Here is a 15,096-nt window from a genome sequence, read left to right on the forward strand (position 1 = left end):
TTTGTTTTATTCACCATACTTATAGTTTTGCATACTCTTTTATGGACCCTGATTGTACCTTTTGTAGTGAGCACTTTATAGATTTTAAATACTTGTTGCTTTACATCTTTTGTTTTTAGGATGATATAATCTGTTGGACTGTGGTTAGGCTGAGGATTCAAATAAATATCTCTTTCATCTTTAATCTTTCAGTTCCTTATGTTTCATGTCTTTTCTTGTGAGTGGGCTCAAACTCCTCACTTTCTGTATTCCTTATTTTTTTCCCTTAGCTTTTTATTGTATGTAGGAATTCTGGTCAAATCAATATAGGTTAGCCTCACATATTTTTTTCCACATAAGGAAGCATTTATTTGAGGTTTAACATGAATCATACAAATAAAGTTTGTATAAACACAAATCCACATCAAGTCATAACACAGCAAAAGACAAAGTAAAAACAAAGAAAACTAATTGGTGGCTATATACAGTTGGACCCAGTGTGTCTTGTACATTAGAAAGTCTTTTACAAAATAGTCATCTTAGATCAACGGAAGATCAATTGTCCTGCAAGATAGGTTACTTTAGTGATCTCCTCTACAGGACAACATTTTCTGGTGTGTGCCTTGTGCTCTGCCTGTAACATAAGATAGACGTGGTCTGGGTGACACACAACCTGCAGTGAAGTTCCCACTGTTTTCTCCAACATCCTCCTATGACTGGTAATTGTTTTGGTGATTGCCACTCCCTCAAGACACCTTGCCATAAGTGCTCTGTTGGCCACTGTAGTCTACACATCCCTGTCCATATCCATAGTTCCCAAAGTTATACCCAATATTACCATAGCCGCCATAGCTACTATAGTTTTGAGACCAACATAGGCACTATTGTACTTCCATATCCTTGATCATAATAGTTATTAAATCCTTGGCTCCTGTCTTGGCCCCAACCTCATCCATGACCCCTAGTACCACCTCGTCCACCAGCTTCCTCCTTTTTGTTGTTGCTATTACTGCCTATATACCTCTTTGGGTTATGCAGCTTTGATTTCACACTTCCCAGAACCAGTTTGTTTTCATCTGTTACAATCTGTTTTCTAACAATTTCTTTACTGGCTCTTCAGCTGTATATGTGATAAAACAAAATCCTCTTCTTTCATTTGTTTTTGTGTCCATGGGAAGTTCAATGTTTTCAATCTCGTCAAAAGCTCCAAAATATTCCTTATTTGTTCTTCAGGGGATGCCTGGTAGCTCAGTCAGTTAGGTGTCCGACTTCGGCTCAGGTCATGATCTCATGGTTCGTGGGTTCGAGCCCTGCGTCGGGCTCTGTGCTGACAGCTTGGAGCCTGGAGCCTGCTTCGGATTCTGGGTCTTCCTCTCTCTCTGCTCCTCCCCCACTCATGCTCTGTCTCTCTTTCAAAAATAAATGAACATTAAAAAAAATTAAAATAAATAAATAAAATAAAACATTAAAAAAAATTTAATTTGTTCTAAAGAACTATCTAGGCTAAATCCACCCACAAAAACCTATTTGGTGGAGGAGGGTTTCTTCCCTTTTAAAGTTTTGGCCCTTTCAGGGTCTATGAATTTGCCGTCCATTTGTGTTCTTTCAGTTCCAGTACCCACCATCCTGACTTTTGCTCACGTTGATCTTGGATCCCTCTGCGAATCCCTCTGTGTTGCTGTACTTGTTCATGTCCTCCATGGTGGCGGAATAAGTGGGAGGGTGGGCTGGGGGGAGGGAGGGTGCTGGAGTGCAGGCCAGGCCTGGCAGCAGCTGCAGCAGAGCATTATAAGGAGCTGGATTTAAAATGGTGGCTGAAGATGGGGCTCCTGGGTGGCTCAGTTGGTTAAGTGCCCAACTTCGGCTCAGGTCATGATCTCACGGTCTGTGAGTTCGAGCCCTGTGTCGGGCTCTCTGCTGTCAGTTCAGAGCCTAGAGCTTGCCTCAGATTCTGTGTCTCCCCCTCTCTCTGCCCCTCCCCAACTCACACTCTGTCTCTATCAAAAAATGAATAAACGTTAAAAAAATTAAAATGGTGGCTGAAGAGCTAGCCTCACCTCACATATTAATTTTCTTTTTTCAATGACATTTTTCTCACTGCCACCTTGTACCTTACCACTTCATGCCTCATCTTCCATCTAGTCTATCTCCTTTCAGTATCTCCCCATTCCATATTATTTTTCTGTAACAATGGAATACTTAAAAAAAAAAACAAAAACTCAAGTAACAGAAAACTCAAGACAGATTTAAACAATGAAAGTGATTTATTGGCTATTAAGACTAAAAAGACCAAGGTAGGATAGGCCACAGGGTTAGTTTGACTTAGTAGTCCAACCATGTCATCAAAGACCTGGCTTCTTTACCTTTCTCTGTTCTGCCTTCAGTCTTGTCAGCGTCAGTCCAAACCTGGCTTCTCTCAAAAACCAAACTAACTAACCAACTAGCCAAATCCAGAAATCCAAGTTTTATGTCTATATATACCACCCTGCCCAGAAAGGGAGAGTGTCCTCTTATTGGCTCTTCCAGAGTCAGAAGGTTGCTTTCCTAGAAGCTCCATTACTACAAAGGATACAGTGCATGTTACTGGACAAATTTAGTTCAGATGTCCTTCCTGAACCTCCCTCTATGCTGGAGAAATGGCATGCACTATGTGGCTCAGGTATAGGTTAGCTGAACTTAACCCTTGCTGAATGGGGAATGGGATGACCTTAGATTAATGAATCTAACATGAATTTAGATTAATATGAGACTACTCCTAGAACTAGAAGTTCATCTGGCTTCTCCCTAAACATGTGAGAGAAGTTGACATCTGACCGAAAGTCTGGAAACTATGAGGAAGGAGGATAGGGGAAATGGATTGCTAAGTGACAAAGAAATGATCCCTACCCTTGCACCTAGTTATTTCAGAAATTCGTAAAACACCATTTTTATTCTGTTGCTCTGCTACCGTAATCCAATGACCGAATCTGGCCTGCCACTTGTTTTTATAAATAATGTTTATTGAAACACAGCCATACTCACTTGAAAAGTATCATCTATGGCTGCTTTCAGACCACAGTGGAAGCGTTGAGTAGTTGTGTAGAGGGTTTTTTTGTTTGGTTTTTTGAGAGAGAGAGAGAGAGACAGACAGACAGACAGACAGACAGACAGAGAGAAAGGGTGTGCCTGTGAGTGGAGGAGGGAGGAGAGAAGGAAGGGAAGGGAAGGCAGGGAAGGGGAAGGGGAGGGGGGAGGGTCTTTAAACTCATGAGCAGAGAGATCATGACCTGAGCCAAACTCAACACTTAACCAACTAAGCCATGCAGTCACCCCAGAAGAGTTGAGTAGTTGTAACAGAGACCATATGACCTGCAGAACCTAAAATATTTATTATTCGGCCCTTTCAAAAAAAGTTTGCTGACCCCTGCCCTAGAAGATTAAATTTAAACTCATCCTTGATGTCAAAACCCTCTATCATCTATCCTCACTTTACTGATTTAATTTAACTGGCATTATTCACTGTATACAAACTCTAATCCATTCAGACTAGTTTATTCACCCACCCCAAACAGTGCACATTCAATCTCTACTTTTTAAATTTGTTCGTGCTTTATCCAAACTGGAATGCTCTCCTTCAATCTTAACATGTCTTTGAAGGCCCATCTCAAGTTTATGAAGTTTTCCTTATTACCTCAACCCACTGGAGCCTTCTTTCCTGCATTTATTATTTCCATCACACTATAATGCATTTTGAGTCTATATATGTTTTATAAATATATGCATATGTCTTATCTGTCCAATTAGATGCAAAACTCCTAGATATTTGAATCTTGGTAGTATCATATTTTTTGTATCCCTTACAGAATTTCAAGCAATGCTGGACCAAGAAGACACTTAAGTAATACTTACTAATCTTGTCAAAGTCTACCTCATATCCAGAATTAGTCCACTTCTTTGCATCCCCAGAATATCACCCTAATTTGAGCTCTGCCTGCTCTCATCCAGCCTAATGCTGCTGTCTCCCAAGTGTCCGGTGCTCCTTCTGGCTCCCTACAATCTTCTCTGCACACAGTGAACAGACTGACTTTAAATGTTTAAATCAGGTGATGTTATTCTCCTACTTAATCTCCTCTACCTGCATGACATATTTCAGAGTAGTTGTGTTCTGCCTCTGCCTAAACCTACGCCCCAGCCCCACCCCCCCACCCCCCCCCCCCCCCCCACATCTTCTCTCACATGTCAGTGGTCACTCAGCTCCCCTTTCTCTCAGTTCCTCTGTCTGGAATATTTTCCCTCCATGACACAAATGTCTGACCCCTCGTAATGTCTGCTCTCAGTTCTCTCCTCTTTGCCTGACCACCCAGCCTAAACAGCCTCCTGCCTCCTACATTTCACTCTAGAACACATCATCCAGTTTCACCTTCTTCATAGCCCTGATCTCAACAGACTATGTCTTGCTTACTTTTTTAAGTGTTTCCCCTCTAAATGTGAGCTCCATGAGTTTACTTAATTTGTTCACCACTGTATTTTCAGCCCCTAGAACAATGCCCAGTGCAGAAGAAGTATTTGGTAGCTCTTTGTGGAATAAACAAAACCGTTCGTAGATTTATTTCCTTTTGAAATAGCAAAAGAGAACTTTTATTCACTCCCATAAAAATTGCTAACCACCTTCTTCCACAGTGTTACCACTTAGGGTTTTGCACAAAGAAACTGTTCTTAGGGGGTACATTTGTTTCCTAGGGCTGCCATCACAAATTACCACAAGCTGAATGGCTTAAAACAACAGAAATCTATTCTTTTACCATTTTGAAGGCCAGAAGTCCAGAATTAAATTATTGGCAGGGTTGATTCCTTCTGGAGGCTCTGAGGGAAACGGTCCATGCCTCTCTCCCAGCTTTAGTGGTTGCTGGCAACCCTTGACATTCTATGACTTGTAGATACAGCATTCCAGTCTCTGCTTCCATCTTCACATCACCTTCATCACCTTCTCTCTGAGAGAAGAAGGTGTGTTTTCTTCTGCCTCTGATATGGACACTCTCCCTGGATTTAGGGCCCACCCTAATCCAGTAAGAGCTCATCTAGGTTTTCAACTAATTACATCTGTAATGATCCTGTTTGCAAATAAGGTCACATTCTGAGGTTCTGCATGGACATGAATTTGGGGGGGGGGACACTATTCATTAGGGGTTTTTATTTTTTTATTTAAAAAAATGTTTATTTGTTTATTTTGATAGAGCACACACATGCATGGAGGAGGGGCAGAGAGAGACAGGGAGAGAGAGAGAGAGAATCCCAAGCAGGCTCCACGATGCTAGCACAGAGTCTGCCTTGGGGCTCAAACTCATGAACCGTGAGATCATGACCTGAGCTGAAATCAAAGTCGGAAGCTTAAATGACTCAGCCACCCAGGCACCCTTCATCATGGGTTTTTAATACAACACAGAAATTAATAGTCCACTCTTGCTGTAGTATATTGCACATAGGTTGTTTTTTGGTAACCAGCAATAACCTCCTTTACCGGGAACACCTCTGTTTCCTAGTGGGGAATTCCCTCGCTCCCTCTGTTGGTAATCTTGGTGGGGATGTAAATTAGTATTCTTCATCTCACTGCAAGTAAGGAGCCACATGTGACTAACCCAAGGGAAGACAGCTATACTCCTGGGATGTTTTATTTTTTGGAATTTATAGTTCCTTATATTTTGGCAAACTTTCAAGATATACTTTTACTCCATAGTAAATTTCCCTTGATTTTAGCTCTAGAAATCTGTGAATGCACAGAACACATTAAGCAATATGAATCATGAAACTTTAATCTTGAGAAGAGGTACGCAGGATGGGAAATAGAGAGAGGGCATACACTGGAGCTGCAGCGCCTCGGAAAGATCCAGAAGTTGTTCTTGTTGCCTGAGACTCCAGGAGCTGTCCTCATTCTGTCCTGGCCTTCCAGCCTCCCATCTATCCTGTGAGCTCCTGGCTATCGTTCTGTTCAAGGCCCTTTTTGCTTGAGTTAGTCAGACAGAATCCATTCCTATCAATTGTTAAGCTGAAACTTAATTGTGAAACTCACAGTTGTTAAGCTGAGATCCAAGATGTTTTCAGTACTGCTGCAATTTTGCATATTTAGCTCTGAGCTCTGACATGTGGAGTTTACGACTACATGAGATACTACCTTCAAAATGTCAGTTTCATCCCAAACCTACAAATTAGTGTAATTAAAAGACAGCATATTAGCATTTTTATTAATTTATTTATAACCCATTGTGTCCCAAAAGGACTTCATTATGTTAAATTATCCTACAAAGGTATAGCAAGAAAAAATACACTTAAAATAATAAGTGGAAATGAGACAAAAGAGAATAAGCATAGAATAGTAAGATGAAGCCATGAGTGAACCTAATCCATAATGGTTACCGTGAAGGTCTAGACAATAGGTAGGGGCAAGATGCAATAATATGACAGGATCTACAGGCTAAGATTGCCATGGTATTTGGCAACAATATTTTCTACTTGAAATAATACCTTCTCAACCTGCATTTTTGTTAAAAGAGCTTTCAGTCTCCCCATAGTAATGGAGACTGAGATAATGGGGTCATGAGATAATTAAGCAACTTGCCAAATAGGAACTGCCTAACCAAATGCCAGAAAAGAGAATACATTTGCTTAAAGTCACTGTGTTATCACTTTAAAGATGGTAAACACATGCCAAGACATCTGTTTTCAATTTCTTTTTTTATTTTGGTTAATATTACTCAAAAAAATGTATAGTGTCTTTTTAAAAATTAATAATTCATTTTGCTTTACACAATAGTTGGACCTTGGGAAAGCTTTATTTTATAAAAAAGATTTATTTTTACAAGTTGAAATGTTTGGCTTTTTTTATAAGTAAGGTCTAGACCCAACGTGGGGCTTACACTGACAACCCCAAGATCAAGAGTTACATATTCTACCAACTGAGCTGGCCAGGCACCCCACAAATTGAAATATTTTAAGTAGAAGAGCGGACCTAGCTGTTTAAAAAAACACATATAGTCAATTTTTGCAAATCAAACACTACTTTTTCATTTATTATGCTAGTGATGTGGGATTTTCACATGTTATAGAAATGTTGGTTCCTCTCACAGTTTTTACAAGGAAGTGAAGCTCAGATTTTAAATGCAAACACTGCATAAAGATATTACTCATACATAGTAACATAGTAAACACAATCATAAGATACTGATCTTCATTATTGTAATGAAGATTTTCCTGTTTCAATATTTATTGCATTCACCCCCACCCCAACCAAACCTTTTCCAGAATCTGAGGTAATTATTGAATACATCACAAGTGCCACCTAGTGCTTTCTTTGAAAATAACTTTTTTTTTTTTTTAATCTTCAGAAATAAGAACAAAACAAGATGTAGAAGGCCTGACTGTCAGGACAGAACTTGTTTAAATAACTCTGCTTTCTAAAAAGTCTGTTTGTTTTCAGTCAAAAAAGGCTTTGAAAGAATTTTGAAATGAGTTTCTTTGACAGTAGTCAGATCTCTCAATACTGTTTGATTTTAATTTTGCATAGGTATAGATGGAATTAAGTAAAAAATGCTAAAGAAGTGGAAAATGAAGGCATTTCACTAAGGAAGTAGCAGCAATATTTTCAAAAAGTATTTTCTCCAATTCCCAACGGGAGCGGACATCTCACCAGAGCTCTGATTCTATCGTCATTATTTTATACCCCAAGTCACTCTTGCTTCCAATTCTCCTATACTTAAGGCATTGAAACATTGTCGTCGTCGTCATCATCATCGTCATCATCTCACCACCACCACCACCACCACCACCACCACCAGCACCCACAGTCATGATCACAAGCACTAGCTGAGAGACTAGTTGTAGGATCCTGTGCTAGTGTCAAGGAAACAAACACAAGCTTTAATCTCCACCATCAAGGAGCTTAATATTAACTTGGAGGGAGGAAAAGAAGTAGAAAGAAGAGGAGGAGGAGGAAAAGTATGTGTGTAATAATAAAATGGCAATTCTCGATGAAAAGCTGTCACCATTTTTCCAGTTCATAGGCCATCCCCACCCTTTTACCCACTCCTGGTATCTGAGTCCTGTGCTCGGCTTTTGAAATGCCTTTCTGATAGGTTCTCTCTTCCCTCTCTATTGTCTGTTTATTCCTCCACCTCATTCCTGGAAAATTGCAACAGACTTGTCCTTCGGTTTCCCGCCTCTCCTATTGTCAGGCCAATATTACTAAAATGCTGCCTTTAACTTTTCATTCTTTTCCTCAAGAACCAGTTATGGTTGTCTGTGCTCATTAGACTGTGGGCATAAATCTCTGAGCCTAGCTTCCCTCCCCTGCCTACCCCTCTCCCCAACCGCCCCCCACCCCCACCCCGCAGCTTTGAAGGTTTTCTGTAATTCACACAGACTTATCTGTTGGGTATACACTCCAACACTAAATTTTTACCCCAAAGGGCAGGGTTCTGTTTACTTTAGAACAAAAAGGCAGGCTGTACTTTCATTTCCTTTTTTAAATTTTGTGGCTTTTTCTATTTCTACTTGTTTTTCCTTTTTTTCTCTTTCTTTTTTTTTTTGTCTCTTGTGCCATTTGTCTTTATGTTATGAATTACCCTACCACTTGTTACCATTGCCATTCTTTTCTTCCATGTACCTTTTTCTCCTGATGACCTCTCCTCTGGGCATCGCATTCTCACCAGTGTCTCCTGGTTGTGCTTTCATCTTGCTCCACAGCGAGTTACATTGGAACTTCCCTTTCCTGTTCATTGGGTTTACTTCTGCTTCCTGGGTCAGTGGTCTCCTTTCTTTTCTCCTTGTTTTGCTTCAGAATATTTTCAAGCAACTTTGCAAAAATGAGCACGTAAGAGGTAAATGTTCCAAGTCCTTGCATGTTGGAAATGTCTTTATCTTCACATTTAAACTGTGTTTGCCTAGGTACAATATTCTAATTTAACTAAAACCATGTTACCAAAACATTTGGTAGCTGGTTTCTTATTGTGTTTTGTTTTATTTCATTCATTCATTCATTCTGTTCTTTCCAGGAAGCAACTTTATTCCTGCAGGTACCGCTCAGTTGGGTTTGTACCCAAGGAACTGAGCCCCGTACACCACGTGGCATAGTTTTTTATATATATTTTACTTCTTTGTCTCCCATATATGATAACACACAAACATGTAGTCTGATTAAGTGGTCTCATGTCGTGAGGGATATTGTCACGTATGTGTATAGCCAGGTTACCTTGACGTTTTTTTGGGTTTTTTTTCCTTAGGGAGGGGCTCTACCACATTCCCCCCTTTGGTGATAGGACCCCTCTATCTTATTGTGTTTTAGTACCCGGGTTGCTGAAGAGAAGTCTGATGTCAGCTTGACTCTTGTTCTTTTGTAATGTGGAAGCTAAATTGTCTCAGTTTCACTGGCATCAAGTCAGACCCTCTAACAATCTATTTTTCCATAGTGAAGCTGAACCCCACAGGTCTGTGTTCTGCTTTTAATGCTGACTAATAAAATTTCAGATCCTGGCTCTGAAAATACAGAACTTCCTAATTTTTTTCAAACTCTAATAAAGAGATGAAAAAGTTGTTTCTTCTCTTCTGCAACAAAGAGAGAGATGACCTTCCTCATGGTAAAACTTGGTAAAAGGACCCAATGAGATATGGTGTCAAATGTGAACTCTCACAAGGACATCAGTCTTGCTTCCTCTGTGATACAAGCCTTGCATAAATATTCACAACTGCTGTCAGCTCATTCTGTCCTCTGTAATACAAATATGTTGTTGGAATTATTATTTGAACAAAGGAATCTTGTAGATGCTAGATATCTTAGAAATTGTTGCCATGTTATGTGAGTATAACCTTTAATGACACCTGTCATTCTGTCTTACTTGTTAAGACTTGTTAAGATAGTCTTATTTGTTGCTCTGGTGATAATGTTGTAGTTGACACTTATGTTCCCAAGTAGTATAAACATTGTCAGAGTTGTTCTGTCAAATCAGAAGAAGATCCTTGGCTCTCTGCCCTTCCTATTTGCACAATGGACAAATAAAAGTCTGTGCTAGAGTGCTTCATGTAACAAAGAATCTCATTTATATTTCCACATGGATATCCAGTTGCTTCAGCACCATGGACCAAAGTGACAATTTCTCAAACCCATAGTAGTTGATTTTATAAGATATTTCAGTTCTGGGGTATCTGGGTAACTTAGTCTGTTAAGCATCTGACTCTTGATTTTGGCTCAGGTCATGATCTCATGGTCATGGGATTGAGCCCCGCATGGGGCTCTGTGCTAAGCATGGAGCCTGCTTGGGATTCTCTCCCTGTCTCTCTGTCTCTCCCCCATTTGTCGGGGGGTGGGGGGTGGGGGGGCAGGAAGGTGTTTCATTTCTAATACCTGAGTGCATTCAAACATGTCATCTTTTCAGCAATTTGCAACAGTTATCATTTCAGTATCCTTCTGGAACTTTGGGAGGGGAGAAGAATATTTGATAACAGTATAAAAAAGGCAAAGTGGTGATTCCTGTAATTAAAACAAATTTTTACTCTCCCCTCCAGAGAGATAGCAAGGTCCAGGAGGACAGTGTCCCAGAATATTCTTCTAAATATGGTGAAAGTCTTTCTGCCACAACCAAAAAGTATTTTTTATATTAATGTGACCACAGTATTAAATCTTTACTACATCTATTGCTGTATAGAATAATCAGCTCTAGGACATTGAACAATAGAAAACAGTAATATTGTGGAAAGGAAACTTTTCTTAGATCCATATGAATGTCCATATCATCTCTGAAAGTGACCAAATGGACAATAGAACAGAATGGAGTCCAGAAATAGGCCCACACATAGAGGATCACTATGATCAAGGATCCTCCACTTGATTTAACACGGTGTGCCAATATATGGTACAGGTTCAGAGGGTGTTTGAATTTTAAAATTGGATATATATTATCAAATTGTGCACCAGAAAACTTATACTAACTTATGCTCTCACTAACATGGTTAAAGAGCACTTCATGGCCTATTCATGTAAATGTTCAAGGATGTTTAAAAAGAATGGATATTCTGTTTATTGAACACAAAGTCCTCTTTCTATGTGTGTATATAATGCAATGCATTCATTATTCAAGCAACAAGTATTTACTGAATGCCTCATATGTTTTAGGTACTGCTCTAGGCCCTGGGGATTTGGCTGAAGGCAAGTTACCTTTTTTGAAGCTTACATTCTTGGGGGGTGGAGACAGATAATAAACAGAAAATAATTTTATAGGGTTTTAGTTGCATGAAGGAAAAACCCGGGAAGGTATGGGGTCAGAGAGAGACTAGTCTCGTTCATATAGGAGAGTCAGGAGAGGCCTCTCTGCAGAGGTGACCTTCATGATGAGAAGGAGGGAGCCAACCATAGTTTGAGGGGAAGGTGTGTCCCAGACAGAAGTTCAGGGATTGTGAAGGCCTTGGGTCAGGAAAGTGGTTGGTGTGGGAGAGACTCAAAGATGGGCCAGCATGGCTGGAGAGTATAGGATTGATGCTCAGAGAGGTAGGCAGGGGCTGGATCATGCTGGCCTTGTTGCTCATAGCAAGACATCTAGATTTTGTTATATTGTAATGGAAAGTCACGGAAGGGTCTTAAGCACTGATGTGGCATGGTCTGATTCATACTTCTAAAAGATAATTTTGATTATTGTGGGGAAATGAATGGGGGAGAGGGGGAAAAAGGAAGTGAACAGACATTTAGGTGTGACCAGAGAGACAGTAGCTTGTGTTAGGTGGTAGCTGGAGAAGTAGTGAAATGTGACCAAAACCGGGGTGTGTCTGGATGATACAACAGGACTTGCTGATGGTTTAGATGTCAGGGTGGGGTGGGACTTAGGGGAGGAAAGGATCAAGGATGATTCCTAGGTTTGGGGCCTAAACAACTGGGTAAGTGGTCGTGCTACCAGCTGAGATAGAGTTGACCGGGGAGGGAGACAGTGGTGCAGTGGCAGAAAATGGTGTGTGCAAGTGCAACAGCCTAGTGTCCATCAACAGATGAATAGATAAACAAAATGTAGTATCCCCATACAGTGACATGTTATTCAGCTATGAAAAGGATTGACATACTGATACATGCTACAACATGGCTCAACCCTGAAAACATGCTAAGTGAAAGAAGCCAGACACAAAGGCTACATGTATGATTCCGTTTATATGAAATATCCAGAATAAGCACATCTACACAGTCAAGAAGTAGGTTAGTGTTTGCCAGGGTGGAGAAAGGGAAACGGGGAGTGACTGCTTAATGGAGGTTTCCATTCGGGGTGACAAAAAAGTTCTGGAGCTAGACCTTGAGGTGGTTGTTACACTGAGAATGTACTAAATGGTATGGAATTGTATACTTGCAAATGGTTACAGCAGTAAATGTTATGTATAGGTTCCATTGATCATTCTACAAATATTGTAGGGAGTGGAGTTCCTACTGTCCAGGCATCATTTTAAGTGCTGGGATTCAGTGGTAAATGAAGTGTGATACTGAAATTTTATTTTCCAGTAACTTACTCTCTGAATGGTCTTGTGGTTTGTAGGCAAAGTATTCCCAAATATTCCTGAATATACCACATGAACCCCATCCACCTTTTTCTTAAGATGAAAATTTTATTCTGATCTTATTTTCTTTCCAGTCAGCTCTGTTTGTTCTCTTGTTTTGTCTATTAGATTCCCATGATGTTGGTTTTCCTTGATGTCTGGTGATTCGGTGTTACACTTTTACAAAAGGAAGAACTAGGTCGATTACTAAACATAAGTGGCATGGATTTTATCTGCTTTTCTGTGAGTGTGCTATTTGACAGGCCTTTCCTCTGAATGCAAAATCTGACATAAATTCTAGATAGGTAGGTGAGGACTGTCCTCAGGAAGCATTTGCTTAAAGATAAATGGGTGTAGAATATTTTTTATTAGTCGGCAATCTTTTTTCTTTCATTTTTAGATTACGATTTTTATTTTATTTTATCTTTATCATTAAGTATAATTGACATACGGTATTGTATTAGTTTCAGGTGTGCAACATAATGATTTGACAATTCTGTGTATTACTTGGTGCTCACTATGATAAGTGTAGTCTCCATCTGTCACCATACAACATTGTTACAATATTATTGACTGTATTCTCCTATGCTGTGCTTTTCATTTTCATGACTCATTTATATCATAACTGGAATTTGTACTTTTAATCCCCTGTATCTGTTTCACCCATCCCCCGCCCACCTTTCCTCTGGCAACCACCAGTTTATTCTCTGTGTTTAATGATTTTAACCTGAACACCTTTATTGAGTCACATCACTTTAAATTTACAAATCTAGAAGTTACTATGTAGTGTTATGAATACATATATATTGTTATGAATAAATGATATTTTTCTTATATTTATATGAAACATTCATAAAGTTTTTAAATAACTGCTTTGAATTTGTTCCTTCCAAGTTCTTTGTAGATCTCTAGAAATGTATTATCATGAATCAAATTCTAGTTTCAGAAAAGAACATGTTGCCTTAACTTATCTTTTTTTTTATTGAACTGTAATTAACATACCATGTTGTATTAGTGATTACAGCAAAGTGATTCAGCAATCCTGTACATTTCTCAATGCTCACCACGCACAGTTAAGTGTAGTTACCATACAACATTATTATGATATTATTCACTGTATTCCCTATGCTATACTTTTCATCTTCATGACTTATTTATTTTATAACTGGAAAATTATACCTCTTAACCCCCTTTATCTGTTTCACCCATCCCCCACCCACCTCCTCTCTGGCAATCACCAGTTCTCTGTATTTAAGAGAATTCTGTGTCAGAATTCTTTTTTTTTTTTTTTTTATGTATTTATTTTGAGAGAGAGAGAGAAAGAGATAATGAGCAGGGGAGGGGCAGAGAGAGAGCGGGGAGAGAGAGAATCCCAAGCAGCCTCCACTGTCAGCGCAGAGTCTGAAGCAAGGAAGTGAGGTTCAGACTTCACAAACTATGAGATCATGACCTGAGCGAAAATCAAGTCAGATGCTTAACCGACGGAGCCACCTAGGCCCCCCAGAATTCTTGATTGTAAGTAGCAGAAATTAGCTCTGGCTAACTTATGCAGAAAAGTAATTTATTGGCTGGCTATTGAGTAGCTCACAGAATTGACTGGAAGGCTGAACATCGGGCTTGGAAAACCAGTAGGAACCCAGGGGGCCGCAGCCAAGGGTACTCCACTAGAATAGCCTGGTTAAGTCATAGCTGCCAGCCTTTGTGAGTATCACCCCAGATTCAGGTTCCAGCTAGAACAGCCAGTACTCCAACTGCCAAACCAGAAAGCAGGGTTATCTGCCAGGTACCCAATAAAACCACATGTGGTAGGCAGAAAAACGTGTGAACATGTTCCCTTATATGGCAAAAGCGATTTTACAAATTAAATAATTTGACAAAGGGTGGTTATCTTGGATTATGGAGGTGGGCCCAATTATAAAGGTGATTCCTTTAAAGTGGAGAAACTTTTGCAGCTGTCATCAGAAGGAGCTGTGACTATGGAAGAAGAGTCAGAGAGATGTGGCACTGCTGTCTTTGAGGATGAAGAAGGGGGCATGAGCTAAGGCATGTGGTGGCTCCTACTAGCTGGAAAATGCAAAACAACAAATTCTCAAATTCTCCCCTTGTCTCCAAAAAAGAGTATACTGACACCTCAGTTTTAGCCTGGGACTTTTGACCTACAGAACTGTAAAGTAATGAATTTGTATTGTATTAACCCACCAAGCTTTAGAACTTTGTTATGACAGCAACAGAAAGCCACTACACCATACGTTTGTGCTATTTCCCTGCCATGATGCTAAAGTAAGTAAAGTAGTTTTGCTCCGGTGGCAGACTGTGCACATTTTCTTCCTTATAGAGTTACCTTGTCATCTCCTAACACTTCCTCCTGCTTTTCTGTTCCCTCCCCAGGCCCAACACTACTGATGTTTTTCTTTCTGTCACAGTTTTGGGACATAGGAAGGCAATGGGCCCATGTTCTGGATCCACTTCTTTAGTAAATTAGCCTCATGGTTGATTCAGAGCCTTTTTCTCTATTATTGCAAATGTCCCTCTGAATTTGTAATCTCTCTGGATTTTTTCTTACCTTCCCATTCCCATTTTAAT

At 39.8% G+C, this 15,096-nt stretch overlaps 1 pseudogene; it reads right to left on the reverse strand.

Moving 5' to 3' along the window:
* Positions 1–323: 323 nt before the first annotated feature.
* On the reverse strand, positions 324–1,680 carry LOC101096336 (annotated as a pseudogene).
* Positions 1,681–15,096: the final 13,416 nt, after the last annotated feature.

Source organism: Felis catus, chromosome C1 (genome assembly GCF_018350175.1).
Source record: "Felis catus isolate Fca126 chromosome C1, F.catus_Fca126_mat1.0, whole genome shotgun sequence".
Classification (NCBI taxonomy): domain Eukaryota; kingdom Metazoa; phylum Chordata; class Mammalia; order Carnivora; family Felidae; genus Felis; species Felis catus.